General features: G+C 51.8%; 1 long non-coding RNA gene across 1 annotated transcript in view; it reads left to right on the top strand.

The window, feature by feature from the left end:
• The window catches only part of LOC118175718, a 113,955-nt gene that overhangs the window by 61,976 nt on the left and 24,010 nt on the right, over positions 1–27,969 (top strand). The window contains exons 3-4 of the long non-coding RNA XR_004755093.1: positions 17,497–17,725; positions 18,877–18,922. This is a non-coding gene — a long non-coding RNA (uncharacterized LOC118175718). The remainder of the gene's footprint in view (positions 1–17,496; positions 17,726–18,876; positions 18,923–27,969) is intronic.

The raw sequence follows: 27,969 nt of genomic DNA, 5'->3' as shown, positions 1-27,969 counted from the left end.
AAAAAAAAAAAAAAAAAAAAAAAGGGGGTGGTGGGTATGGGGGGGGTGCGCCCGGCTTCTGGAACTTGTAAAATTGTTTGTTTGGGTTGTTTCCAGCTCCCATCCCACCGCTGCTCCTGAGTGATTTGGAAATTCTAGCTGCCAGGTCCATGTTCGGGTGGAACTATGATTTATTTGAAAAATAGAGAAATCTGCTATGGGATCGCTTTCAGTTTGCTCAGGGTGGGGAGTTTATTTACACTGGGATTATTTATGTAAAAAAAGTGCAGTTTTCTCTACTGAGCAATAAACAGGGATTTGTTATATATATATATATATCTAAACACAGGCTCACGTATGCATGCGCTCACATATACTGAAAATACATATATCTGCGTCTCGCTGCTCCTCTTTCATGCCAAGTGCACAGCCATGTGCCCGAGCACTGTATAAATATTTTATTTTACATATAAATCTTTGGACGTGTCTAAGAACGTAGATAACAATTTCTCTTGTTTGCAGCTAGCCTTGTGGTTCTCCCGTGGGCGAAGGGCGTGCAGGGGCACCCTGCCCTCTCGCTCCTGGTTTGTGCATGTCGCTGTCCTTTCCTGCACCCGATGGGCACATCTAGGCACGGGAGACCCCAAAAGCAAGTTCCTGGTGCTTTGGGCACGTTTGCCCCGGTTGCTCTGCTGTTGGAAGTGCCCTTGTCCCTCCAGCGATGAGGGTTTGGATGAAAGTGGGAGCAAGTGCCGAGCCTTTTCCTAACCCAGAGTGATGCTGCTGAGTGTGGGACGGTGTTTTCCCACTCCCAGGAAGACAGGGACATGGCCCTGGGCAGCTCTTGGGCTTCTTTGCCAGTGGGAAAACATTTCAAGGCATTTTAATGTGCCTGTTCTTGGTGGCAGCCGGATGGCCAGGGCAGGCACCCGGACTTGCAGGGCTGGTGGGATGCTCACAGCAAAACCACAGCCCCAAGACCTTCCTTTTCTATGTGCCTGTTTCCTCCCTTATTTGCCTTGTGTTAGTAACTCAGGGGGTTTCCTGGGACAGGCTGCCAAAGGGATTGGGGTGAGGGTGTCCCCAGGGCGCCAAAATCCAAGGCTGGTTTTTAGTACCTGTCCTGGGGCTGGAGCAAGGACCGGTCCGTACGCAGGCCAGCCCGGCCGCGGCTCCGTGCTGGGGATCCTCGCCAGAGGAGCCGCGTTAATTTCACTCTGAATCACTATTTACTCCATAAACAGAAATTATTTTTATTTCTTATTTTTTATTTTTTTATTTAACAATGATAATTTATTCCATTTTCTTTCTATTTTCATTTGCTTTATTTGCTTTCCAAAACCGAAAGAACGGCTGCAGCAAGAACAGCGTGCTTATGGTTAAAAGAAAACATAGCGTAACACTCATCACGTTAAAATTAATACAGCAAGGCAGACTATGATAGAAAAACAGAAATCAGGAGGGCAGGGAGTGCTGGTTTTTCTGCGTCTGTCTGTCTACCTGTCTCTCCTATCTGTGACAGATGAGAAATATGCACTAGCCATTTAGCTTGGCAAAAATCATACTTTTTTTTTTGCATGAACATGAGAAAAAAAATCATCCTGCTGCTAAGTGGGAAAAGCTTATTCTGAGAATAACACCATCCAGCTCCCAGTTTTTACCTAGAAATGTTTGCTATGTCTTAATAATAACACAGAAAGTCTCAGACTCCATGACAGAATATCGTTATATTTTCTGGTTTTAGGAAAAAACCTATTATAAATATGTCTCTGAATGGTGTATATATACCTTGGCTTGCAGTTTAATTTGCTGTCAGTCTGAAACCACTCTTTATCGTAATCCCGGGTTCCTACTCATAACATACAGAACGATTTTTGACTTTGAAGAAAGGGATGAAAACAGGTGCTCCCTTCAGAAAAGAGACAAAATGCTGCTTTCTCGGAGCGGGGTGAGAGCGTGATGGCAGGCAGTTATCTGGGAAACCCAATAAAAAAAGACCTCCCCCCCCCCCCTCCTTTTTTTTTTTTCTTCATTTAATTTTGAATCCCGCACTTGAGAATTTAGGGCTACAAATTCTACTTGCCGCACTTATCCAAAATAAACTCTGGCTGAAGAATAATATTTTAGTGGAGTAAATGAAACGGCCGCAAAAGAAGCATCATGAAAACATACCTTCGTGTGGAGCACGATTGTCGACTTAGTCCCGACCGGCTAAGCTCTGTCTTTTACAACCACTTAGGCTGGAGAGTGTGTACTGGGAATTCAGGGGGATCCAGGGAGGGAGATGACTTTTAATGTGGTGTTTTTAAACATAGCCCAGGTGCTCGCAACCGACTGTTGTGATCCCCCACCCAGTCTGTCCTCAGGTAGTTAACATTCACCAAAATATTGATGGCAGTTACCTTTCCTGCCAGCTCTTATCTGAGTGGGCTTGAGTAGGGCTTTGGCAGTGCCTGAAAGGAGGTATTGTTACCTTAAAAAAAAAATAGAAGAAAAAGAAAAAGAAAAAAAAAAAAGGCAAAGAAAACTGAAACAGCCAAGTTTGGGAACAAAGGAAGGTTTGGATCCACACTGCCTGGGACAGCGCTGCACCGCCCATCCTTTATGGCTCCCTGCTTTGTGGCCCCGGGCTGGTGCCTGCATGACATCGGGGGTCTTTGCCCCCCAGGGAACTTGTTGGAGCTTCTTCTTTAACCCCTGTGCCCATCAGTGAGGCCTCTCAGTGTCCCTGTTTTGCGCCTGAACTCACACTGAACAGAGAATGTGGATGTGTACATGTGACAAAGCGGATGTCAAATATATCAGTTCTTCGGGAATTTGTGAAGGTGTAGTAAAATACTTTGCCTAGAAGAAGAGTGGTAGCAGGAGCTTCCCCTGACCTCAGAGCATCCACCGATGCTGAGGGCAAACCATGGGAAGACAGGATCCTGTCTTCTGCTTCCCAAACAACTCTTCACAGGATTTTTATTTAGTTATTTGCTTATCTCAGACCACATCATTTGCCCTAAGCTGGTTCAAAGGCTGATTTTCAGATCCAGACCTACTTTGGCCTAAATCTTAGGGGTTCTAGCAGCTAGTCCCATCGTGGTGTCTGAACAAAGCCTACCAAGGAGGTCCGGTCCTCTGCCACAGCCTGAGCTGCTGTCCCTGGGAAGGCGACAAACCTCAGGTCTCCAAAATTACCCGAAACTGCACAGATAACACCCACATTTTTTGTGTATTACTGGGGTAGGAGGGATGTATTTTGGGACGGGAAAAAATCCCCCGAAGAAAATCAAATCCAGTCTTACTGGTCGTGCAGCATTTGTGAACAAAAAAGCCGGGAGCAGGAGTGAGTGACTGGAGCCATGTGTGAAGGACACCTCTGGGGCTGGATAAGGCTCTTGAGCCAAAAGCCAGCATTTATTTGACCGTATCAGGGACCCCCGGGGCTCTGCCCTCTCAGGCAGGCCGGGTGCTGGTGATCAGCAGCGTTAGGACTAAAGGCAGCCAGCGCTTGGAGCTTGACCTTGCAGGCCGCTGAGTGTTTTCAGCTGACTCCATGACTGCTCGGTGCTTTATGGCAGCATTCTGCAGCAGCTCGTGGTGGCTCCAAGAAGTCTTTTTAGCAAGGAGCATCAAGGGTCCTCGCTTCAGCTGAGAAAATGAGGCTGTTTGCTCCTGCCACATGCCATTCCCCCGACCAAACAGTTCCCTGTCAGCCCCAGATGCTGATTAATTTTCAACATCTTGTGCCTGACTTTACAGATCTAAGACCGTTGACTCGGAAAACAGGAAAGGTCAGCTTGAGAAACACCGGGCCCGCCATGCCGGGCCTCGCATCCAAAGCAAACAGATGCCGCGGGGTGCAGGCCGGCCAAAAATGGCTGCCATGTGAGGGAGGCGCCGTGTGCCCTCAGGCAGTGGGACGGGGATGGCGTGGAGACCCTCGTGGGCTGAGAACCAGGAGTGCTTTAGCACAGGGATGGTTCCAATTAATTAAAAGGGGAAGGTAGAGCAATCATCTGTTGAGGCGTAGGAGAAGGAAAACATCATTGTTTGTAGTGTAGGATCCTGTTTTCTAATCTCCTTTGCACAAGGTGGGACAACACCCCGTGGCTGTGGCTCCGAGTGCTTTCTGTCCCGGCATCGTGTGACTGGTGACGGGCAGGAAGGAGAGAAAGAGGCTCGTAGCACGTCACCAGCTGCCCACCTGATTTTTGTGGCTTGTAGAAAAAGGGCTTGGCCAAGGAGATTTACGGTGCTTTGCTGAAGTGGCCGTGCCCCTGCTGCGCCAGGGGATGGCTTGCTTAGCAGAAGGATGTCCTCAGGGATGAGAAGGGCTGGAGGGATGTGGCACTGGGTCTCGTCTGTGCTGTGAGCCATGCCTAGAACTGCCTCCTCTGCGGAGCTCCCAGCTGTGGGGAGCCTGGGGGGTCTCATTTCCAGGCAGCCACTGATACCTGTCCCAGGCCAAATCAACCAGATGGTTCCTACCGGTCTCCAGCTCATCAAAACAGGACCCCAGCTCTTAACATAGCCCATCTGCACCTATAAAATGCCCTATACGCAAAGCATGGGGCTAGGCTTTTACAGGATTTTAAAGAGGCAGTTTTGCTGTGGGATCTCTGGGCATAATGTAGTCACTCTAATCGCCTTCCAAAATCCACAAAGTGGGTGATTTGTGATAAAAAATAATAATTCTAAACCAGAGTGCATCCTCCCTCTCTTTCCTTGTTCTCAGAGCTGCATCAGATGGACGGCCTCGCTGTGGCTGTGTGCGTGCAGATAGGATGGGTCTGTGTTATCTTGATGTTGGAACAGAAAATGGATGTCTACTATGATGTAAGGGAGGAAGAGATGACAAACTCATCTAGAAGCTTTTTACCCAATCCAGCTGCTAATATAGTACCCTTGGAAGGGTGGCAGGATTGCAGAAGCCTGTTTGACCTGGTGAAGAAAAGGGCTGGAGGAAAAAATGCATCCAAGTTCTTTAGCTTGTGAACTTGGCCTTGGCAGGATGAATAAGGGGTAACCGAGTCACTGCCATAATTGTGGCGTGTTTAGACGTGGAAAGGGATACTGCATTTCCACAGTAATTCCTGTTAGTGCTCCCCTGTCCCTCCCACCACCTCCAGATTAAATTTCTAAATGAACTAGGACGTTAGAGCAAAATCAGTAGCTGATTAGCCAGCCTGCTTGGCTGCAATCACACCTTTCAATACTGATTATCCACTCCTTGAATCTGATGACGTTGAGCATCTGCAGCCAGTGCTGCTCAGTGTTTTGTATCGGTGGCCGAGGACAATGATTTAAAGGGACAAAATGCCCGTGCGCTCGCCTGGCAAGCAGGAAATGAGCGCTCGTTTGCAAATATGATTGAGGAACACGATCAGTTCTTCCAGTGGTCCTAGCCTGCAGGCGGCTGGCCTGCTAACAGCGACCCGTCTGGGCATGCTGAGGTTTGCTGGGGAGGATTTGCGCTGTGCTGCTCAGTGTGAAGAAGTTCGGTGCTTCAGGCTGAGTTCTTGGAAGTCTGTTGGAAGCCAGGCTGGGATGAGATGCTCCAAGGTGTCCTCTCTGGGCTCCAGCCCTCCCTCATTCTTTTGTAGGTGGGAGCAATGTTTTCTTTTGCATTGTTGGTTCTTCTGCTGAATGAACTCCAAAACCAGCGTGGTGCAAGAAGAACTAGAAAGCCCTGTTCACGGAGCTTTTCCCCAAAGCCCGATGGCTGTGTGCAGACTTAAGCTAGCACAGCCTGCACCTAATTGATGTGGTGTCTGACCTTACCCAGCTCCTGGCTGGTGAAATGCCTTTTGTGGCAGAAGGCCAGGAGCCAGCCCTGGGCTTGTGGCCACCCCGGGGACAAGCCTGGCCAGCGATGCTCGTGGTTGAGAAGCAGGGTGCTGAGCTGCTCCTGGAGCCCTGCTGGGGCTGAGCCACATGCGGCATCTTCCTGGCATGGGATTTGGGCAGAGTTTGGCCCCGGTGCTGCAGACAATGCAAATCCCACCTGCTCCCGCCAGCTGCGAGCTTCACCCCGGTCTAACCGCTTGTCTGCGTATCACAATGAGCCTCAAAGCTCCTGCATAAAATAACACTTTATTATTATTAATAATAATAAGTGGAGGTAATTTGTGATTCTTGAAACTGGCCCAAGCCACCAAATTCAGATCGAGATCTGACTTCAAACTCCCGAATGTGGGGGTTTGGGCTAGTCCCTATTTATACATGGGACCAGTTGTGAAATGTGGAGTTCAGATCCTAAGTCCCTTCATCCTGCCCCTGAGCTTTCAGAACTGCGGTTTGGCTCCAGGCCAGTGTTTAACCATTATGAAAACCTCTCTATTTAAGGGCGTGCCACCTGTCTTTTTTTTCTGTTGTTGTTGTTTAATTACAATGATCTTCAGGAGGGCAAATTGCTTTAATGAGATCCTCAGGTAACTGCAGGGTGATCACTTGAAGCAGTGGGGTTTGCTGCGATGGAGACGGGGGCTGGTGAGCCCGTGTGAGCAGCGCGATGTGACCTTGTTGGGCTCTGTAGCAATGTTTGCATGCTTTGCCTGCTGACGAGGTGAGCCCCAGCCTTTGCAGTGGTATCGGCACAGACTGCAGGAGTGTGGTAAACAGCAAGTGTAAGAGGTTCCAGCTGGGCTTTTCGGAGGAGCTGAGAGCTGGGCGCAGCGTGAAGTTGTGCTCTTGCTGAAAGCCAGCCCCGGGGCTGGTGTGCAGCTCTTGCACATCTGGCTCAAGAGTGCTAAAAAGAAGTCATTCTGATCCCCCATGCCATAAATCTTGTTCCAGAGGTGGGAGAAGCTGTTACGCTGTTAGCGGGGTGGAAGGGCGAAAGCTTTTCCCATCACCGGGACATTCCTGAAAGCTTTCTCTGGGTAGATTCTCTTCGTGTCTATGTGCCTTGTGTCAACAGGGCAGTCCTTTGGCGGTCACCCCATCCGTTGGCTTCCCCTCCTCTCCCTGACCACCTTCTGTCACAGAGCGCCATCCTTTAGGAGCTCCATCCTCTCCCAAACAGGCTTTAAAACAGCAAAAGGGACAGTTTGTCTGAAAAGCAAAGTTCTCAGACTGACAGATCCACGGACACAGAGTGAAACTGCACAACTGTCCTTCGGAAAAACAAGCAGAAATAAAGGGTTGAGGCCGCGTTTTTGCTAGTGGCAGCTTTCAGGTGGAGTATCCAGCATGCTTCTTGGCTCATCTTAGGTTTGTGAGGTTCAGCAAACACCGTTAGGGACGTTAGGTGTTTGGGAACTGCTGCTGTGTGCTGTGCCTGTTCCCCGTGTGTCCCACGTGGTCTGCAAAAGCGAACTCTACCATTTGCAAACCTGACCTGCGTTAGACAAGTTTTTGCAGTACTGCAGGGTTTGTGCCATTCAAAACCATGTAATAATAAAACCCCAACCCCCAGCTACCTGATTGGCATTTTTATTAATAATTTTTCATGGCTGCAAACGTACAGCCTCTCCCTTGTTCCCACAAGTGTGGGTGGGAGAGGGTTTGCGTGCCTGGTGCGGAGGTGGGCGCGTGATGGCAGGCTGGCTCGGGCTGCTTGGCTGCAGCGCAGCTCAGCTTCCAGGGCTAAGGAGGAGCCAAGCCAGTGGCAGCATTCTCCAGCATCGTTTTCTGCCATTCACAGCAATTTTTATTTATATGTTTGCTTTTTCACATGCAGATGGCCGGCATCAATGGCTCAGCCTGTGGTTTGCATCCCAGAGCCAAGCAAGTCCTCTCGCCCTGGCTCAGCCTGCAGGCGTGCTGGCTTGCCCACATCTACCTGGGCTGCTGCTATCTCTGCGAAGTGGGCAGCTCCTTCCTCAGGCTTCCAGCAGCAGCTTGCTGGCTGTTTGCATCATAAACTAGTGTTTAAAGTGTGGTTATGGTCAGAAAAGAGCCAGAGAGCCACTGCAAAAATTACATCCTACTTTTTTTTTTTTTTTCCTTTTATTATTTTCTTTTAAATATTTATCCCTTGTCAATAGCTGTCCATATTGAATTTGCTCCGTTTTACGAGTGGCAGTGAGATTTCTCGCTCTCCAGCTGAGCACGGCAGCTGGAAGCTGCTTTCACTGCGTGCTTGGCGTGGCAGGAGCAAAGCAGGGGGAAGCGCTGCCGAGGCACAGAGACAAACGTCCAAGGCGTTTGCAGGACCCTGCTTGGACCAAGGCTTGCCCCACCGTGCCTGGTCTGCCTTTATGTGGGCTGGGCGACTGGGAGGATGTTGTCTGCGTGTGGACTCCCCTTCCAACAAGCGTGGGTTTGGGCAGCCCTGGAGAGGGCTGCGAGCGAGGCGGTAGGGCCCCAGAAGAAGACTTCAACCCACGTAGAGCTGGCAGCAGAGGCTTGCCCATTGGCTTTCCAGCGAGAAGTGGCTTTTCCCTAGGAGGGAAAGCCACCGGCAGGCTGGTGACCATCCCACAGTGGGGATAGCTCGGACCAAGAGGGCTCTGCTGTGGGAGCTCTGGCGCGGAGCGATGGAGACTTGGCCTCCGCTCCACCGTCAATGGATTTTATTGTCCTGCGGGGTTTTGCTCCAGCACTTAATTCAGCAGCTCCATTCATTTTGATCGGTACGTACATATATACCTTGGCACCTGGCTGCCAGCGCAGGCCAAACGGCGTTAGGAAGCCCCGGCCAAAAAGCACAGGGCGAGGTAGGGAGGTTGCTGAAAAATTCCTGCCCTGCTCGGGTGAAGTTCCTAGAATCTGCGGGGAGGTACGGGGCGAGGGCTGGCACCCGCGTGGCCCCGCCGCCTTGGCCAAGGGCTTGAGAAACTTCTCAGCTTGACTTCGAGCCGCTCCGTAAAAATTCAGGGCAAACGTTGGAGGTAAACTGCTAAATCAGGTCTGCAATCCCTTCCTCCGGAGTCAGATTCCACTCCCGGGCCGCGTCCCCAGGACATCTGGAGAGGGGAGGGGGACGTGAGAGGTCGAAATCCGCTCGCCCCCCCGCCGGCGTGAGACCTCCTTGGGCGAGGGCAGGGTCGGGAGGGGGGGGCACGGCACCGGTCCCCAGCCAAAATGCGGCTGAGGTCTGGCTGCCGCGCACACAGGGCAGGTTTTGTGTGCCGAGCTGGGGGCGCGCCTCCCTCCCTCCTCGCAGAGGTGAGACATCGAGTTGCTGAAGCTGGAAAAAGCCCCGGCCCGGCTCCTGAAATCCTCCCTTCTCTTTCCCCCTCTCCGCATCGCGTGTCGTTCCTTGGAAGGATTTGTGCGGAGTAAAGACCTCGCCTGACCCGGCTCTGCTCCACGCGGGCACTGGCAGGACCGCGGGGCTGCCTTTTGTCACCCCTTGGGAACGGCGTGGTCCAAAAAAGCTGCTGTAAAGAAACAAATCTGGCATTTGGTGCTAATCGGGGCAAAAATGGGGCTAGAGACCCTGCTTCTGGGGAAAACCTTGCCCGTGGTGCAGGCTGGGTGTGATGGCTGTGGTTGTGGAGCAGTGCAGGGCACTGGGACAGCCAAACCGAGCACCCGGGTGTCAGCTCGCCCTCGGGTGGGTGCCCGAGCCCCCAGAGCCACCCCAGGGTGGGTGGGCAGCAGGGTCAGCCCCTGCCCCTCCGCTGCCTGTGGCTCCCCAGGGCTGCACCCTGCTTGCAAACACCTTTGTGCGTGCTATTTTTTCGGTTTGGTTTGGAGGAAACCTAGGGAAATCGTGAGGGTAAAGCAACTCTTCGAGGGGCTCGAAGCCGCTTTGATTAAGGGTGTTCAGAAATCCCCCAAATCCTTATTTTCCACCTCTTGGGAAAGTGGAACTTTTTGGCACCGTTGCTCCGTGCACATAACAATGCGATGAAATTTCGAAGGAGCTGCCAGCCAGCTTCAGGACAGAAAAAAACACAAAAGAGTTCCAGATATTGCATTGCTCCGTGGGGAAAGAGCAGATGGGCAAAGCATTTTGTGCAGGTTTCTGCCTGTGACTGAGAAGAGAAAGTGGTTACTTATTGTAGGTCTGAAAAAAATTAAATCAGTCATATTTCCTAGTCTGCCTGAAGCTCTGAAGTCACAAATTAATTTCACTTTGGCATGGGTCGAGTTGTTGGCCTCCTGGGGCTCCCTTTGGCCAGGCTACTGATGGGGACAGTAACCAAATATGACAGGGCTGCATGTTGCATTGCCATTTTCTTTACAGAGCCCCGCTTCCTTAACATTAGGTAGGATTTATGATTTCTTCTTTGATATGACAGCCAATAAGGAAAGGTATCTTTAGCCCAACTTAAAATCTCTCTATATAAATATATGTATCTTTTTTTCTAGAAGAACTCCATCTCGCTGCCCCTGCTCTCTCTGCCTTTGATGGAGCATTTATGCCAAAAGCAGATTCCTCTGTTGATGAACGAAGAGCAGAAAGGTGCCCCCCAGACAGCTGAGGTCCCATTTCCCAAGGGGCTCCCAGTCTGGGTGGCTTCGGTGGCTTGAGATGTCACCTCGTGGCACCCCCTGCAAAGCGCTGGGGTTCTGGAGCGGCCTCAGGTTCCGGCAGCTTTGTCGCCCTGGGGTTTGGGCTGTTGGATCACAGAGTCCCTGTCTGCACACGGCTGCTCCAGTCCGAGCTTTTATCCCACCCAGAACAACATTTACATCCGTAGTTGTGGAAGCAGGTGGGCCAAAATACCCAGCGAAGGCTGATTCTCACAGCACCCGCTCCGCAGCCTGACCACCAGGAGAAAGCAGCAGAAATCCCCTGAGCGATCCCGCTCTCTTCTCACAGCTTCCCTGGCCCAACTTCCCACTTAGACAAAAGTTCGGTGGGAAAATAATATTTATATAATTAGTTATACACGCACACATTGCCTTTGAGGTGTCCCCACGTGCCGGGTCCCGGGGCTGTATGTCAAGGACCCTGCGGGAAGGCAAAGTCCCCTGCCAGTGCCACCCCAGGAGGCACCTCTGGCACTGCTGGAGGCCTTGACATCTCTTGGCCAAACACTGATAAAAAGCGGTCAAAAAAAGTGTGGGAAAGTCGACGGTCCCCGGGCACCGCCGCTGCCCGCAGCTTCGCTCCCGTGTTTGATTTGAGCGGTGAAAGTCCGCGGGAGGAATGAGAGGAATCCGGCCAGGCTGCACGCGGGGCGGGCAGGGGCTGGTGCCTGTTTTGGGGTCACTTCTTCAACAGATCTGATTTTTACCAGCTCCCCAAGGGCTGTAGAGATGGTTGCTGGAAAATGGAAGCACCCCGGTGTGATCTTTATTTCTGAGATGAGTTCCTGGTCCAGAGTGCTCTGAACCATCTCATTTGCCCATCTCACCAGGGTATTAACATTTTTAGCTATGAATCACAAGCGTGGCTAAAAGATGCAAAGTCCAGGTGCAAAGCATCTGATTTTGGGGCTACCTGTTTTTAAATCAAAGTCCTTCCAGTGCCGGTATCTGACTGTGGTTAATGGATTACCGGTGCAAATTGGCCCGGCCAGCACCTGACCCGCTGTGCCCCGGCCAGGCTCCGGGGCTGAACCGAATGGGGCCAAGAACTATCGACAGGCTGGGTCCCAGGATAAAGGGTATTTGCCTTAAATTTCCAGCCCCTGGAGCCGTGTGAATCCTGACTTTTCCTACCTGAAAGCTGAATTTCATCAGAGCCGCTTTCCTGAGTGACCCTGAGAGATGTGATAGCCAGGCAACCTTTGCGTTTATTATTTCTGTTTAATGAGTGATTTAATTAAAAGGTGAGTGTTCAGTGAAGGCTGGGGACACCTCTTGCTTGTAGCATGTGGTGTGCGTGGTCTTCGTGCTGGAGGTGGTGGCATTGCCTGGTTTTTGCATCTGCATCCCATGGTGTGCTCGAGGAGATGCTAAATGTGTTACACCACCGGGGACCGTGGCCCTCTGTGGGTACAAGGCAAAACTCCTTCCCAAAACACACATTGCAGTCACTTTCACATATCTTGAAGGAATTATCCCCAGCAGACAGCCTTTTGGGGTCGGCCTTTGTTGCTGTAGAACCAGCTCACGAGCACCAGCGTGTTCCGGTGCGTGGAGGGCAGCTCTCGGCTGCCCTTGCCCGCTCTCCTCCTGCCCGTTTTGCCCTGCTCTGCTGTTTTCTCAGGCTCTGCAGGGAGGGGTGGATTAAGGGCCGGGGTGTGTTTGGTTTGGAGGGTGTAACCGTTCGTGGAAGCGTATTGGAATGGGATATTTGGAGATGCTGAAGTGAGCGCAAGTCCTCTAAAAGTTGGCTGGGGGCCTGTGTTCCTAAGTCACTTCAGTCCTCGAAAAAACCCCATGTTCAGCGTTGGGCTTTGGGATCGGGTTGCTCCTGGGAGATGACTTCCATTTACTGATCTCCGTCCGAGATGTCACTTTAAATACCACCCCCTGCCACTTTGCCTGGTTCTCTGAATGTGTCTGCAGCACAGCTGGGTGCAACTGCGAAATCTGAAATAAAGGAATTACGTTGCTAAGAAAAAATACTTCCCAGTAGGCAGCTCCTGATGCACTTTTGGGCATTCCCTGTTGGCCTGGGCTTTGCTGCAGCTGCCGTGTGATGGAAGCATTTGGGGAGCTGGGCAGGGATGCTGTGTGGGCTGCTGGGCACAGCTCGGCTGTCCCACGTCCCTGCTGCATCGTCTCTGCGTAGCTTGGCTTTGTGGAGGATGGGGGAAGGATGTGAAGGATGCATCCGAGCTCCTCCGTGGGATTTAGCAGTGTGAAAACAAGGTATTTTCCTCCTGATTTTACCAAAGGCTTTCCAAGATGGGTGTCTCAGCTTTCCAGCAGACCAAAGCGAGGCCCGGGGGGCACGGACTCCGCAGCCGCTTGCTCTTCCCCAGCAGCTGCTTTCGGTTCAGCTGGAGCCTGCTCCTGCCCGGCTGATGCCCAGGACGAGCATCCCCAAAACCTGGGGCACGGGGGCACCACAGGTGAAGGCAAAGCGCTCCAACGCATCCGCCTTGGGATGAGCTGCGAGCCCTGGGCTGGGGGTCGCAGGCAGCAGGAGCGGCCCTGCCTGGCCCTGCCTGCCCCTTGCCTTGGCCTCCGCTTGGGGAGCGCTCGGGCTCCTCTTCGCCAGGCTCTGCCTGCTCCTTTTGTAACCGTGCTCGCACGGAAATCTTCAAAGGCTCTCTCCTATCAATTTTCCCCACCATATGTTCTCATTAAGAAATTTATTGTGCACTTTATCTTAGGATTATTTGCCATCAATTAATAAAACATGTTGCAAGCTTCAAATGAACATTCTCCCCTGCCCGCTTCCCTTTAACGAGGGAAAGGAAGGAGAAATATGAAAAAAAATCACCATGACAGATGGTGTTTTTTAACCTTTCTTTTGCCCAATCTGGGGAAAAAAAGAATTCTTAGAACATTGACATGGGTTTTTAATTATGACTTACATCACTCAAAGGCCTGATCCGAAGCTCAGAGAGCCCAGCACGCAGACTGCCAGCCCCAAATGCGTTCACGTTGTAATGTATTCGAATGCTGACACACGGGCACGTGCCAGAGCAGGGACCGAGGGCTGCGGTGGGATGGTGTCGGTGCAAAAACTGCTCCCAATTGCATTTACTGTCAGCCCAAATGTCGTGTCATCCTAGGCAGTGGATGTCTGGTCGTGTAGGTGACGGTAGGATGTGATGGTGGCTTAGGAAAGTGTTATTTTTCATTTTTTTTTTTTTTTTAAGAGTTCCTAAAGGAGGAGTGCTTCCCCACAGTGCCCCTTCACATGGGGAACATAATCCCCAAACTAGCAGCGGTGACATGGAGGGAGCCCACGGCCCCCCTTTGTGAGCCCCTCCAGCCCCGTTCCCGCTGCCTGAGGTGGGATCTGTGCCTTCCCCTCCTGCTGTTTGCATTTCTGGGCTGGCTGACAGCCGCTTCCCAGGGCTGCTGTTAGGGAGCCGGGGCGGGAGGAAAAGCAAACACCAGGTCCAATATCAGCAGCGCCCGCGGATGCTGCCGGGACAGCCTGTACCCTGCCCGGCACTGCCTTTGTGTCTGTGCCTACCGGGGAAAATAAACACCAAAATAATGCACACAGACGGGTTTCTTATATAAATAAATGTCTGGGGAGCGACCTGGCTGCGGGTAACCTGCTGGGAAAGTCCGGCTCTGATGGGAATTATGGAGTTAAACAGCGCCGCCTCACCTGGATGTGTCTGGGCTTTGATTTATGCTTCTGATTGGAGGTTTGCCTGGCCTGATCAGAGAGTTTGGGCAGCACCTCGTGTTGACACTTGGTGTTCAGCCCTAGGTAAAGTTTAAACAGGACTTATCATGGCTCTGACACCTCGGGAAGGCTTCCCTGCTTTAATAGCATGCTTCGTGCCATCTTCTGCGTAGGTTTGTACGGTGCTGCTGTTCTAGGCGTGCAAAAACGAAAAGGTAGGCTTGCAGAACACGTTCATGGAATAGCTTACTCAAACCCTCTTCTAATTTTAAAATAACCCCGTTGCCCTTGACTCACGTGGCCGATTCCCTGCTCGCTCAGGCCGGGGCAGCTCCGTGCTGGGAGCTGATCCGCTCAGGACCGGGGACAGGATCCATCCCACCCACCCCACTGCTCTCCATCGAGTCTCAAACACAAGGAGCAGCAGAGAGGAGAGCTGCAAGCGGAGTTTCCCCCCACTGTTCCAGCAAGCTGCTGTCTGCCTGATGCCCTGCCACAGGCTCTGGCTCTGGCAGAGATGCTTTTTTGGCCCTTTTTCCCAGCAGCAGATGCCGTACAGCATTTATCGATCAGGTAGGCTTGTCCTTGAGTGGCACTGAGAGTCGCACGCTCAGCTACTCACTCCCAGCTCCTGCTAAATAACATCGAACTAATTTAATTTTATCCCCCCTCCTTCTTTTTTTTTATGAGTATCAATTAAGAAAAAAGGCAGCAGCACATAATTACAGCACCTTGAAGTGTAGCGTTACTGGGCCAAAGGCTGAAACGAGGTTACGATATGACAGCCTTTTATCTCGGATCTGATAGGTGTGTTATTCATTGTATTAAAAGTTTGCCAAGAGAGGCTTCACTGAAAATTAACCCGTGTTATCACAGTGAGTAATATCCTGGTTTTATCATGTGGAATAAATAAATAACACAGACTTTATGCTTTTGCTTAATGAGGTTACGCTGAGTGCAGCGCGAGGAAGCAGCTCTAAGGCTGATGCACGAACACGGTGACTGTGGTGAGCTGAAACTGGAACAGAAAGTGCCCCCAGTTTTCTTGCATAACAGCAGAGCTTATATTACTATTAATTACATTATGCAACTGGGATAGGATGGAAGTTGGCTCTATCTAGCAACGGACCAGGGTGAAAAACTCTTTGCAAACATCTCTCTGATTTCTGAGGAAAATTCCACGCCTGTGCTGCTCCCCACGCTGCCTGGCGGGGTCGGGCAGTGGCACGGCGTTGTGCCCCCTGCCCACACAGCGCTTCGGGCTCTGCCTTTCTCACTTGCTCCCTTTTGTGCTCTTCCCTCCTCGGTCCCCACCTCTGTGATCTGCACCATGGGATGGAAAAGCTGGGACTCGTGAAGTGACGTGGATTAGGGGAGCACTGATGGGAAAAAAAAAAAAAAAGAAACTGGCCACCGAGGTCTGTCGGTCACAGCACATTTCTGGCTCTCCTGAGCGCATGCAATGGGCCAGAAACGCTGGGCCAAGGACGGGCCCTTTTCCCAGCGGGCTGGCAGGGGTGCTGTAGGTGAGCAGTTAAGCCCTAAGGACGATGCTGGTGGCACTTGGCTGAAGTCCGCTGGCTGTCCCGGTGCGGACACCCCGAGCCATGGCGCTGCTGTGGGTAGGGCTGTGCCGGCGGGGATGGCTCTGGCAATCAACGGGCCTGATCCGGGGAATGTCGTTAGGGTTTCTCTTCTGCCGCAGAGAGACGAACAGCCCGATTCTGGACTTCATTACCGAGAGCCTGAAATTGTTTCACGTGAACAAAAGGATCGGCCGGGACATTAATCTCCTGCACCTGTTTAGCTTTGTTCCAACCCCGCTCTGCCCGCCTGGCGTCAGCAGGAGTGACGGCACAGGTGAGGAGAAGCCAGCAGCAGTGGAGGAATTAACCGTGCTCTTACCCAGCTGAGCACCGTGCTGGGTGGGTTTGAGCTCCCAAGTTGTCCCAGGGGAGCCTGGATGCCTCCCGTGCACACCGAGCCCATGGCCCCATCCTGCTGCAGAGGAGAGGGCCGGGCTGGCTGTGTCCCCAGGGACCCTCAGCAGGGGGTGGCCTGTCCCAGCCCCAGCTGCACCCAAGTTTCCCTTCCAAAGAGGAACTTTTTCCTCCCTCTCCAATATAATTACACTCAAAGAGCTTAAAAAAACCCAAGCCAACCGCTTGTCCCCTTCGTGCCAGTGGATGTTAATAACCCCAGGCCTACTCTCATCCTCTGGGCTATCACCAGCTGTAATACCTCCAGAAATTGCTCAGGTAGCTTTAATTATGCTCGTGCCTTTTCTTTCAGCCCTTGTTATCTCCCGAGTTCCTCCGGGCTGGGAGCAGGGGCACGGCACTGAAGTCGCTTCTCTAAAGCGCCTTTGTTTTCCCTGTGCAGGTATTAAGTCGGTGGCACAGCAGTCCCCGGGCGCGCTGGGTTCGCTTTCCTGCCCTTGCCAAACGCAGACCTCGGGCACGGAGCGAGCCCGGTGCGGGCAGCCCGAGCCTTGGACCCGCAGGAATGTGCGTGAACAGAGCCAGATTGTTCCTGCACGAGAAGAAGGGAAGAGGGAGAAGGAGAGAAAGGGAAAAGCGGAGTGGGGAGAGGAGGAAGAGCTGGAGGAAAGAAAAAAATCCCCGTCTGTGCATGGAGGAGTTTCTCTGCAGATATTTGCAGGACGGTGTGGCTAAGAGAACATGCTGCTTAGAGAAGTAATAAAGAGTCCTCCCTCCCACAGTTGCCTGTAAGAGCATGGTCGGTGCAGTAAGCCTTGGCCTATTCACATACACGGTAGCAATGAAATTACAGTTGCTGAAGCCTCCCAGGGAGTCGCACTGCACTAGGTACCAGGGAACTGTGCTGAGCACTGGAGTGAACAGGAATCAGCTGGAGGTGTAGGGAAAATAAAACAATATCCCCTGGGTCTGTCATTGGTGGGTGTTGGGGAGAGTGTCTTGTTGGCTTTATTAAAAAAAAATGAAAAGAAGAAAAAAGAGAGAAAGAAACAGATGTAAAGGGCGTCTCTGACACCATATCTGCTAAAATATCACATGCAGCACTAAGCTGAGAAATAGTCTGTCATCACACTCCCGTACTTAAAATCTACTCAAGCCATAAGCTCTTCAGGGCAGGAATCTGTTATCTATTTGGTGCTGCTTCCTGAGCGTAAGGCGTCCCGATTATGGAGCGTCTCACATGTAGGAGAAATTGTAACGGGAGCAATGGTGATGTCCTCGCGGAGCAGCAGAGCGGGCAGCGCGGCTTTCACTTGTGCCCGGTGCTAGTGAGAGCAGGGTGGGTGACCGCACCGCGGCGCAGCCCTTGGCTGCAGATTTCCCCCTGCAGAGCAGTGGCCTTCCCTCACCTGATACTTGGCAGTCACACAGCTTGTTATTCTCACAAGGCTCAGTAAAACTGAAATAGCCTTTTCTGTTTTACAGGGAGCCACAACACTACTGAGTCCGAGGAGCCACGGGACACGCGCCAAGCCCTCTGGAAGGTGGAGAGACCCCGGCCACGGAGGGGAGAAAACCCACCTGACTCAGCTCCAGTCCCTGTTTTCCCCCCTTTATAACCAGAGGGATAAGGAATGGGCACAAACCCTGGAGATAACCACCTGAGACTCTGCTGCCCTTTAACCAGGCTCGTTCCACCCCTGCAGCATCGCAGGTTGGTCCCTGCCTGGGGTGGGCGCAGGGTGAACCCGAGGACTCATGCTGGTTTGTAGTTGTTTTCTGTTGTCAGATATCTCCAATCTATACTGTATTTACTTCTTTTTTCCACCAGAGAACAGGCGAATTATGTGTTTGGGCAGTGCTGTGAGAGGGCTGAGGGAGTTGCTGCGTTGCGGGTTGGGTGGCGAGGGGGGACCTGACCGGCACTAGCCCGGGGCTGTCATAAAAGAAACTGAAACGGGAGTGTTAATGCTTTAGCCAAATTATGGAAAAATAGTCTAATTGTTTGAAAAGAAACGGTGAAATTAACCTGTCTGGGAGCATCTGGGAGCGTGCTGCAGCACTTGGGAGGCTCGGGAACAAGCACAAGGCTGGAAGGGTGCTTGGGAGCACCGTGGGGGTGTGTGGGGAGGCAGAACCACGGGGTGACTGCAGCCGGGGAGGGTCCTGCTGGCCTCCCGCCCAGCCCCGCTCAAACACAACCAACAACACCAGGTTGCTCAGGGCACGTCTAGTTGAGGTCTGAAAGTCTCCAAGGACTGAGACCTCTCCAGGTCCCTGTTCCAGTGTTTGACCACCCCGATGGTGACAAGAATTATTCCTAATGTCTCGTGTCCCCACGCATGACCACCACCTCTTGTCCCCTCCAAGAGCAGCCTGCCCCTTTCTTCTCCGTACCCTCAGATGAGCCAGCTGAAGGCAGCAGTAAGATTTGACCCCTTCCTTTCTCAGGCTGATCAAACCTCCTCCTCTCAGCTTGTCCTCAGCTCTCCACCAGCTTGGTGGCTCCTGCTGGACTCAAGCCATAGCACCCATGTCGTCTTCTGAGGGGGGAAAACTGGTCGTGGTACTGCAGATGTGGTCTTGTACATGGTGAACGTGCTTGGGTGGGCTCCCCTTAGCCTCATGGCACTGGTCCTTTCAGAGGTAAAATGCTTGATAGCATTGAATCAATGCTGTCAAGTGTTTGGTTCTGGTTCTCTGGTCTTGTCCCACTCCTGGGGCCTTCAGGACGTGTCTTCAGCCAGCGTGGTCCTGTGCTGACACGAGTCAGATCAACTCCACTGGAGCCAAAAGCGCCCAGAACAACTACCTGCTGGGAATTATGAATAAATGCAAATAGTGTTTGTTTGATTTACTTTTCAGGCCTGGCCAGGAAACCTTCAAGTACAGCACTTTCCCTTCTAAGCAGGTAAGTGCTTTTTGAAAACATACACGGGAATGTCTGTGCTCCTCTGTTTATGGCTATAAATCTTCCTGTGCCTGAGCTCCTAAACAGGGATTCACGTGGTAACTCCGTGACATTCACAAATGTGAGCAGCTGATGGATGGAGCGGCCTCGGCACATCCTGGGCTGCCTGGTCTGAACGGGAACGGGCAGAGAAACGTTGGGAGGAGAAGGGTCTGGAGGGGACTTGGCCAAGCAGGGGCTGCTGAGGTCCCAGTGGGGCTGGAGGGGCTGTGCCCCCGCTGCTGTGCATGGGAGTGGGGGTCTTGGTTCAGGGGGACCTGTTCCAGCTGGGGAATGTGGTCTGAACGGGAACATAAGGGCAGTATGAGACAAAATGGTGAATGATCAGATCAGCTGAGATTTGGCTTAAATATTTTGGTTTTCAATTTTGTAATACAAATGCTTTTTTTTTCTTTCTTTTTTTTTTTTTTAATATTCAAATTCACATTTTCAACATTTTTCCGCGAAAGGCAGAAACTTTTTCGGGGGGGAGGACGTGTAATCTAACCTCCAGTTTTCTGTCCCAGACCAGTTCTGACCAGCCACACCAACAATGTAATCACCATTTCCCTCCCCCCCCCTCCTTAGCAAACAGCAGGCCAAGTATCATTTAAAGAAGAAAAAAAAAAAAATCACCAATAATAATAATAAAAAAAGAGCAGCCTTTTGCCGTAGATGGCCGGTGTATTTTTCCTTTGGAAGTTGGCCACCCCAAGCACACACAGGGCTCTGTGTGAGCCTCCCTCACCCTCCAAGAAACAGCAGAAGAGAAAAACTCGCTGTGCCTTGGATGGCTTCCTTACGGGGGGAGGTGGGCTGCCGGGGAGGGGGCCGAGCGCGAGGCGACGGCTTGAAGCGAGTTCCTTTTTCTATTTTATTTAGATTAGGTTCTGCTCAGCGGGGTGATTTCTTAATTAGAGCAGCCCGGTCTCGCAGGCCTGTCGCTCCAGACCCCTGCTCTGCCTTCTTAAGTTTCACGAGGGAAGTTGTCGTGCCTTATTTCCTGAGCTCTAATATTCGAGCAGTGTGCGGTGATTTCAATGGGAGGAAAGGACATGTAATTTAATCATCTTTATTAGATTTTGGGTGAGGGAGGGGGCAAAGCAGTGGGAACCATGTCCTCTGCTTGTCTCTTGACTTTCTCTTCTGCTTCCAGTGGCCAGGGATGAGATTTCAAGGGCGAGGAGAGGAAGCAGGAAAGCAAAGGCCCTGAAAGTAGAGATCCACGCACTGAAGGGCTTTTTGTCCTCGGGTTAAGGAGTTCTGCAAGCAGCAGCTGTCATCTGTGTCTCAGGCAAAGCCATGCCCCTGCACGGCTTCATTAAGGGTTTATTAACGACTGCCTGTGATTAAAAATTCAGTTTTTTAATCCCGATGATTCCAGGAAAGGGAATGCCGTCCATCCAACGCGTGTTCCTGGAGCGGGGTGAGAGAGGCTGATGGAGCCAGTTTGGGCAGAGCAAGCAGGGAAGCAAAATGCAGAAGTCTGCAAATTTCACGTGTTTTCAGGAGCCTGCCTGAAGGCAACGTGCTCCCGGATCAGTGCCGCCTCCCAGGCACGGCTGCTGCTCAGATCCCAGTCATGAGGAGATGAGAGCACTGAGAGCATCCCCCTCCAGGCCCAAAGGGGGAAGGCTCAGAAGATGAAGAGAAGAATTGGGGATTTTTTTTTGGAAGTAGAGCTGCCTGCGCAGCACCACTGTGAGGTGGTGGCTCAGCCACACGTAGGCACCGCTCGGCAAACCTTTGCTCCGTGTGAATCGATGCGATGCCAGCGGAGCTGGGATGTTCTGCCTTCGAGATCTGAGCCTTCTGTGTGGTGTGCAGTCAGCTGTGACTCTGTGGCTCTAAAGATATTAAGCAGCGCTCAGTGGGGCACGTCTACATTTAATTCAAATGAAATCAGACTGGATTTTTTAATAAATCCATTTTATGGCTAGAACAATAGAGAAAGAAGCAAATATTTGTTACCTGGAGACACCGTATTCTCTCCCTCTCACCACATGGGCTTGAGTTATTATTTTTCTAGCTGGCCCCGTGAAAGGCTCCTGTGGAGGATGGGAGAGGTTTATAACCCAGTAATAGGCTTCTCACCTCAAAGTGGTTCCAGTCGCTCTCCGCTGGGTTGGGGTGTGATGGTTTCCATTATGCGCCTTCAGCCAACGGGTGCAGGGTGCTGTGGGCCAAGCGGGGCGGTGCTGAGCCCTGGGGGAGCCGAAGCACAGGTTGCTGCTCACACCCTCCTGGTAGGGGTGATGGCTGGGGAGAAAAACATCTCCTGCCTTGCCTGAGTTTGGCAGTTACTTTAAATAAATGCTCTTTTTATTTTTTATTTTATTCCTGGTGGATCAATTTGCACTCGAAGAAATAACTGCATGACTGCAGCCGTGACCATAGTGGGATGAGATGTTTGAAGTGTTGCATTTAATGGCTTGCTTAATGGCTTGCCTGAGAACTGCAGTGCTGTGCCAGGGCCAGCTCGCAGGCTTCAGCAGCTGCTTTTCAGCGCTTGCTGCAGCTCCCCACATCCAGCTCTGCAGCTCAGCTGCGTCCGTGCGCGGCAGCGCTGCGTTGGAGGCACCTTGCTCGCCTGTCCTGCTGCCGAGGGGAGGAAAAACAATTAGCTGGGGAGTTTCCTCTCCGAGCACAGCGATGTGAGGCAGCAAACCACCCGAGTGACACCTGTGGCACGGGGGGACCGCAGCACCGGGACCCGGCTCCGCAGCGAGCAGCAGCAGAAGAGGGAGGTTGTGATGGGGATGTGCCGGGAGAGAACCCTGCCAGGTCTGGGGAGAGCGCTCGGGGCCGTGGGGAAAGCCTTGTGTAAACGCCGAGCGGGGATGTGCTTGTCCCCAGGACACATCCACGGAGCCCCGCAGAACAGGGATGCTTTCGTACAAGGTGTTGCCTGAAAAGCCCACGACGCCGTTCCTGGGCAGATGGGCTGTGAAAGTGGCTGCAGGTGCCAGGGAAAACTTCTGCGAGTATGTGCTACCTGCGTGTCTGTGTCACGGAGGGACCAAAAAAAACCGGCGCTGCTGGCAAAATAAATCGCTTCAGTTCTGAGCGGTGTTTTGAGGGGAAGCTGCAGCCGCTTGGAGCTGGGTTTCTGGAAAGCAGCTTGCCTTGCGAGAGACGGAGCAAGAAATCGCAAATTAAAACCAGAAAGCCCCTTTTCCCTCCATCTCTTGATGTCTTGATTCGAGGTATGCATAATTGCAATCATTATTTTTAAGGGCAGCCCCCTGCGCCCCCCAGGGTCTATGTCATCCCCGCAGCCACCCCCGGACTCGGGGCTGCAGGAATGATGCTGGAGCCAAAACCCCATCTGCTGGGGGGCGGGGGGCAGCGGCCGCCCCTCCCTGCCCGAGCTGCAGGGGTAGGAAAGGAAGACGAGGGAGCGATGAAGGTCACCTTCCGCTGCCCCGGGACGGTAACGAACCCCACGCAAAGGCCCAGGTCGAGCTCTCCAGAGTCATTATCGCAACAGGCTGCGAAAGGTTAGGGAGGAAGGAGCTTTTCGGAAGTCTTTGCCCACTAATTGATTGCGAAGAGCGGAAGGAAGGATGTATCAAAAAAAAAAAAAACAGAAAAAGCCCCATGCCGTTTGGAGCCCCCCTCCTCCCCTGCCCGAAGCGCGCGCTGCGAGGAGGCAGCAGGTTGTAGTTTCGACTGTAACGGAGCAGAAGGGAAATCAGATTCAACAGGAGCTGGGTCTCCTTTCAGCCTAATGGCAGATCTGGAAAATGTTTTCCAGCATCATTAGGAAGGATGAAAAGCATTAAGGGCTGGCTCGTGCCCTGTCCCTGCCTGGCGAGGGGTGCGGGATGGATGGCTGCTCTCGCTCGCTTCTGCCCTGCCTGCTGCGGGCAGCTCGTGGTGCACAGCGTGGCACGCTGCCCGCTTGCCTCGGCCACCAGCACCCACGCCAGCATCCCTGGAAATGCACCAGTCCCCCGGGGCCACGCATGCCCTGGGGGCAACAGCTAGCCCATCACGAGCAGCTGCCATGTCTGACATAAGGCACGGGATGTGGGCTGCTCTGGGCGAATGATACAGCCCTTTTTGGGGACTAAAGTGCCGTTTGGGAAAACCAAAGTCCGAGGTGCTCAAGTATAGGCTGCATTGCATGGACCAGGAAGAGGCTGGAGGTGCGGAGGTGTCTCCTTCTGGTTGAGTCTCAGAGGGGCTCCTCAGCTGCCTACAGCAGAGGGGACTGTTGGAGAAGGAAGTCCTCAAGATGTTTGTGGCTTTATGGCCTGAGGTGAGACAGTGCCCAGAAATGAAAGGCAGCTACAGAATTTGCCTCCTCCCATGACTGGATGAAACCAGAGCACTTTAAGATGACACAGCGCAAGAATTAATCCGCTCAAGTGGCACCGAAGTATTGTCTAAGCATGATGAGTATCTCCTGGAACAACATTGTGCTCATATCTACACCGAGCAGTCTAATTTCGTATTTCCTAATCAAGTCTTTGCCAGGAAAACAGACAATTCATGCCACCCTTTAACCTCTACCTCTCCTTAACCTTTCAGTCTGGCTTCGAGACCTAGGAGAAAATGCAGTGGGAGTGATGAGCTACTCTTCTGGGGAAAGACTTCTTGGCCAACGTTGAGTGAATCCTTGTGCAACATCATTGTTATATTGGTAAGGAAAAAAAAAAAAAAAAAAAAAAAGGCATTTTTAGAGCTGATGGGATTTGCCCAAATCACCTGGATAAAATTGGGAACACTCCCTGACCGATCAGGAACAGACTGAGACTGGAAACCAGTTGCCTCGATGCCTTGCTCTAACCACTAGACGACCCACCCTGTATGAGCAAACGGAATAAAATTTGAAAGAAAACAAAAATCTGCCTTGAAAAATGTGTTCCGCATAGAACCAGAATGTTCAGAGGAGAAAAAAGGATGCAGTCCAAAGTTTTACTTCCAGGCAAACATTTCAAAATGGACTTATAATGTACCCTTTCATTTAGATTTTATATGAAGGTTTTACTTGAACTTGTAATGAAGATGGAAAAATCCGAGGTTACCATGGCTACTGGCACTTTGCCTAATACACTCAAATCTTTTTCCCCTAATAATATAGATTTCAGAACCCCCCCTGTAAAAAGGGAAGAGTTAAATACCCCGTAAACAACTGTAGGATGAAGAGTATTATTCCATGTAAACCAGGTTCCGAACATCACGGCATGGTAATTATGTTCTTTATTTATTTGTTTATTTTTTCTGCTTTTCCTCCTCACCAATCAGGTTCTCCTGCTAATAACTGGGAAAAAGGAGTAAGAAAATTGGGTGGTGGTGAGCAAAGCGCTTGGTGCCCCTTCTGGGACGTTCTCCTGTTGTTTAGAAATGCATCGGACTCGTTGGGTAGGAAGCAACCTGGTTACTTCGGATGCTCTGGCAGCCTGCAGCTCCATCCCAGCCCTGCTGGACCCTCTTGGGCAGGCGTTTCGGCTGTGCTGGGTTGTGCCAAAGAAATGTAAGATAGCTCAGGGGCACACCACTCTGCAGCAGTTGCTGCGGGTGTTCATGGTACGTATTTGCCCTAAATCTAGGAACAGGCCTGAGGTCTTGCTCGCTTAGCATGTATGGTTTTATGGCCAGCATCTTGGAAGCCCGTGGTGCTCAGAGATGAGCTACTCCCAGCCCTGATGCCCACCTTGGGTGTTGCCAGGAGAAAGGAGCTGGGAAGGGGTGGAAGAGGCGGCTGGTAGCCATCTGCTCCCAGCTGTTTGCAGCTCTCTGGTCGCGCCGGGAGGCTCACTCTCATCTTCATCTTCATCTTCTTCCTCATCTCCCTTCAGGGGCAGGTTCTTCTTCCACAGGAACCACGGCTCTGGCTGTTCCCTTGCCCTCTGCAGGGCTGCCGCCTCCTCTGCCTGATGAATTCAGCCGAGGCTCTGGCTCCAGCTCAGAGTTTGTAGCTTTTGTCCTTGCGATTCCCCCAGATCTCAGCGGGAGCTGATTTGGCATCGAATGAAAGAGTTTGGGCTTTGAGCTCCTCTCACAGGAGCCTGAGCAGGCTGAAGTTTTGGGGATGGATGGGCAGAGCGAGTGCACGCCAAAAACACTAGGGCTGGTCAACAAATGATCGTGACGTTCACGTGCGTTGGAGGCAGCACAAAGTCCGATGACAAGAGATAAAACCCCGCGGAGCTGCCCTGGTCCTGGCTGTGCCGGCCGGGTGGAGGAAGTGCTGACGCTCCTGCTCTCCTCAGGCTTTCGGGAGATCCTTTTAATGCAACGGCTCCTTGGCTTTTAAAAGTGGTGGCTGTCCGCCAGCCCGATTTATTTTAAACATGTGTTTCTGATTTGAAAATGTCCAGATCTTGAAATCTTTAATCTTCTCACACCTAGGGATTTTTTTGTTTTGTTTTGTTTTTGCAAAAAGCTGAACCACGTGCACAGGATGATGGTTAAAAAGCAACACAGACTGCTTAAAAAAAAAAAAAAAGGAAGGGAAAGAGAAACAGTAAAAAAATAAAAAATAAAAGATCCAGCTGGCATTCTTCTATTATCAAAGCAAGGCTCAGCATGGAGATTCACATATGCCAACAAAGAGGGCTTTCGTTTGTCTCACTGCGGTAATTGCTGAATCCTGATGAATCTCCCTGAACTTTGAGCTGGAAAAGGTCCTGAGATCCCTCCCAGAAGACAAAAAAAGACAGAGTATTTGTCAGGCTGAAGCAGGTTGTCTTCCCATAGACTTAAACCCAACGCTGTTTTCTGGTGTAGAGCTAGAAGAATTGGGTCCCATCGCTTGGCAGGGTGGGCAGCCTGTCCTCCTGGCCCCGGCACGGGGACGGTCGCTCCATCTCCTCTGGGACGGGAAGGGCTCGGGAATGAAGCTCCAGGAGGACTTCAGAGGAGGTTCATCCTTCCTCCCCTCCTGGTGCAGAGGAGCAGCTCGGGATGAGCCCCGCTCTGTGCCCGGGGAGTCCCCAGGACGTTCAGCATTAGCACCGGGTGATGGAAATCGAGGCTGACAGATTTAAAATGTGCAAGGGGAAAAAGTTTTTTACAGCAACCTGCAATTAAGGTTCGGCTCAAAGGGGCTATATACACAACCAGGCCAGCGTCTAACCATAGACACTTGCTGCAGAGAGATGTTTTTTTCCAGGCGTGTGGCTTATTTAAGATATAAACAAGCGATTAAACTTTTAGCTCTGCAGAAATGCTCATCACTTGCCAAACTGCTGTGGGAGTGCTACCGCTGCCTTCGGCAGGACCAGAGGTAGCAACGTGAGTTGAGTGAGCGCCTTTGTGGCTCCCTCGGGCTGGATTTTTGTGCGCTGCTCCTGACGCTGCTGGAGCCTCCGGTGCAAAGGGCTGGGCAGAGCAGAGGTTAATGCAAAGCACGTCTGGTAGATGGTGTCAGCCGCCTTCTGCTCACCGCGCCACCACCCAGAAGCATCCCCTGGGGCAGGCACTGCCGATGGTCCGTGCAGAGAGATGCGGAGGTGACAAGCATGAGGTGCTGATGTACCTTCGGAGGTGCAACTCTGCAGCCCGGGTTAATGCAACATCTTCCCATGTACCTCCCAGGGATGGTGTGCCAGCAGAACTGGGGGTGGGGGGATGTCCCCAGTCCTCCCAGTATACACGGGTGGGTTGGGGCTGGTCCCCTGCCTGCACATGGGAGAGAACCTCGGCCTCCCTCCCATCTCCTCGGAGCAGAGGGGCTCCAAGTGCCTCCCCGTGCGCTAAGAGTTAAGGGGTCTGCGCGGCTCTGAAGATAAGAAACAGATGATAAAGGTTAGGGCAGGGATCGCGTTTCCATTATGCAGCCTGTAAATGCAAACTAATTAGAATGCAGCCTCGTTTCTGAGAAAATGCAAAGAAAGAAAAAGGAAAAAAAAGAAAGAGAGAAAGTAAAAAAAAAAAAAAGGCAGCCCTTTCCTCCCCAGGAAAGAAGCCGTGTGAGCACTGAAGGCCTGAGAACAGGGGATAGCTCAGCTCTGATGCTTGGCTTTGCTTACAGCTGGAAAAACTCACATCAGTCAAGGTGCACGTGCACGTGCAAGGCTGCACAGCGCTCTGCTCCGACTGCTGGGAGGTGGCCGAGGAGGTGCTGGGATGTCCTGGCCCTCTCCTGGGTCGAGCATTTTGGTGTTTGCCCGCCGCAGGGGGAGGGAGCTGATTCCCTCTGGGTTGGAGCTGGGACTTGGTTGTGTTGGTCTGATGCTCAGCTGCAGGAGGACAGGAATTAAAGCCAGCCCGGTGGGTTTTGGTACTTTAGGAGCTTCCTGAGACAAGATTTTAGAGCACCAACTGAAGGACGTCAGCACAACTTCAGCGGAGTCTTTGCCATTTAAGAAGTAAGCACCAAAGTGCAGGCTTAAAGCGAGGCATCTCTGCAGTGACCACCATACCTGCTGGGCTCAGCCTTCCCGAGGCAGGAGTGGAGCATGCCCCTAAACATTTCACTGATCTGGTGCTTAGGGGTTTTTGGCAAAAATAGTCGAAATGGCAGTTATTTCTGGGCCTGGAACGCCACCTATCCTTAACCATTTCCCAGGACAGCAGCCCGAGCTCCTGTCTGGTGACCTAGAGACACACTGCAGGTTCCCCCCAGACCAGCTGGATGCGGATGTATGTTTAATATTGAGTTTGATATTTCTTTTTTTGTTTTCTTTTCAACTTTATTTTTTTTTTTCTCCTCAGCAGTTCATTAGCATCTTCCCTTTGCTCGCTTTTTTTCCCTCCTTGCTTTCTTCTGGAACCTAGAAGTATTTCACTGCGGCTTGCCAAATGATTTCTATCTCAGTGAAAAAGAACTTGCTATTTCCTGAAAACCTACCACTGTTTTTTCTCCCTTTCTCTCTCTCTCTCTCTCTCCCTTTATAATACGTTCTGAGCATTGAAACAAATCCAGGTAACTTGATAAGAAGTTAATGAAAACAAATGAATTCTGTTTCGCAAAGGTGCACTGGGGAGAAGGGCGGCAGTGTTTGGCAGAGGGGGAATTGTCGCTGGTGAAAAGAGGTTTCAGGGGACAGCTGGCT

Source organism: Oxyura jamaicensis, chromosome 18 (genome assembly GCF_011077185.1).
Source record: "Oxyura jamaicensis isolate SHBP4307 breed ruddy duck chromosome 18, BPBGC_Ojam_1.0, whole genome shotgun sequence".
NCBI classification, from domain to species: Eukaryota; Metazoa; Chordata; class Aves; order Anseriformes; family Anatidae; genus Oxyura; species Oxyura jamaicensis.
This window is presented reverse-complemented; position numbering and strand designations above follow the sequence as displayed.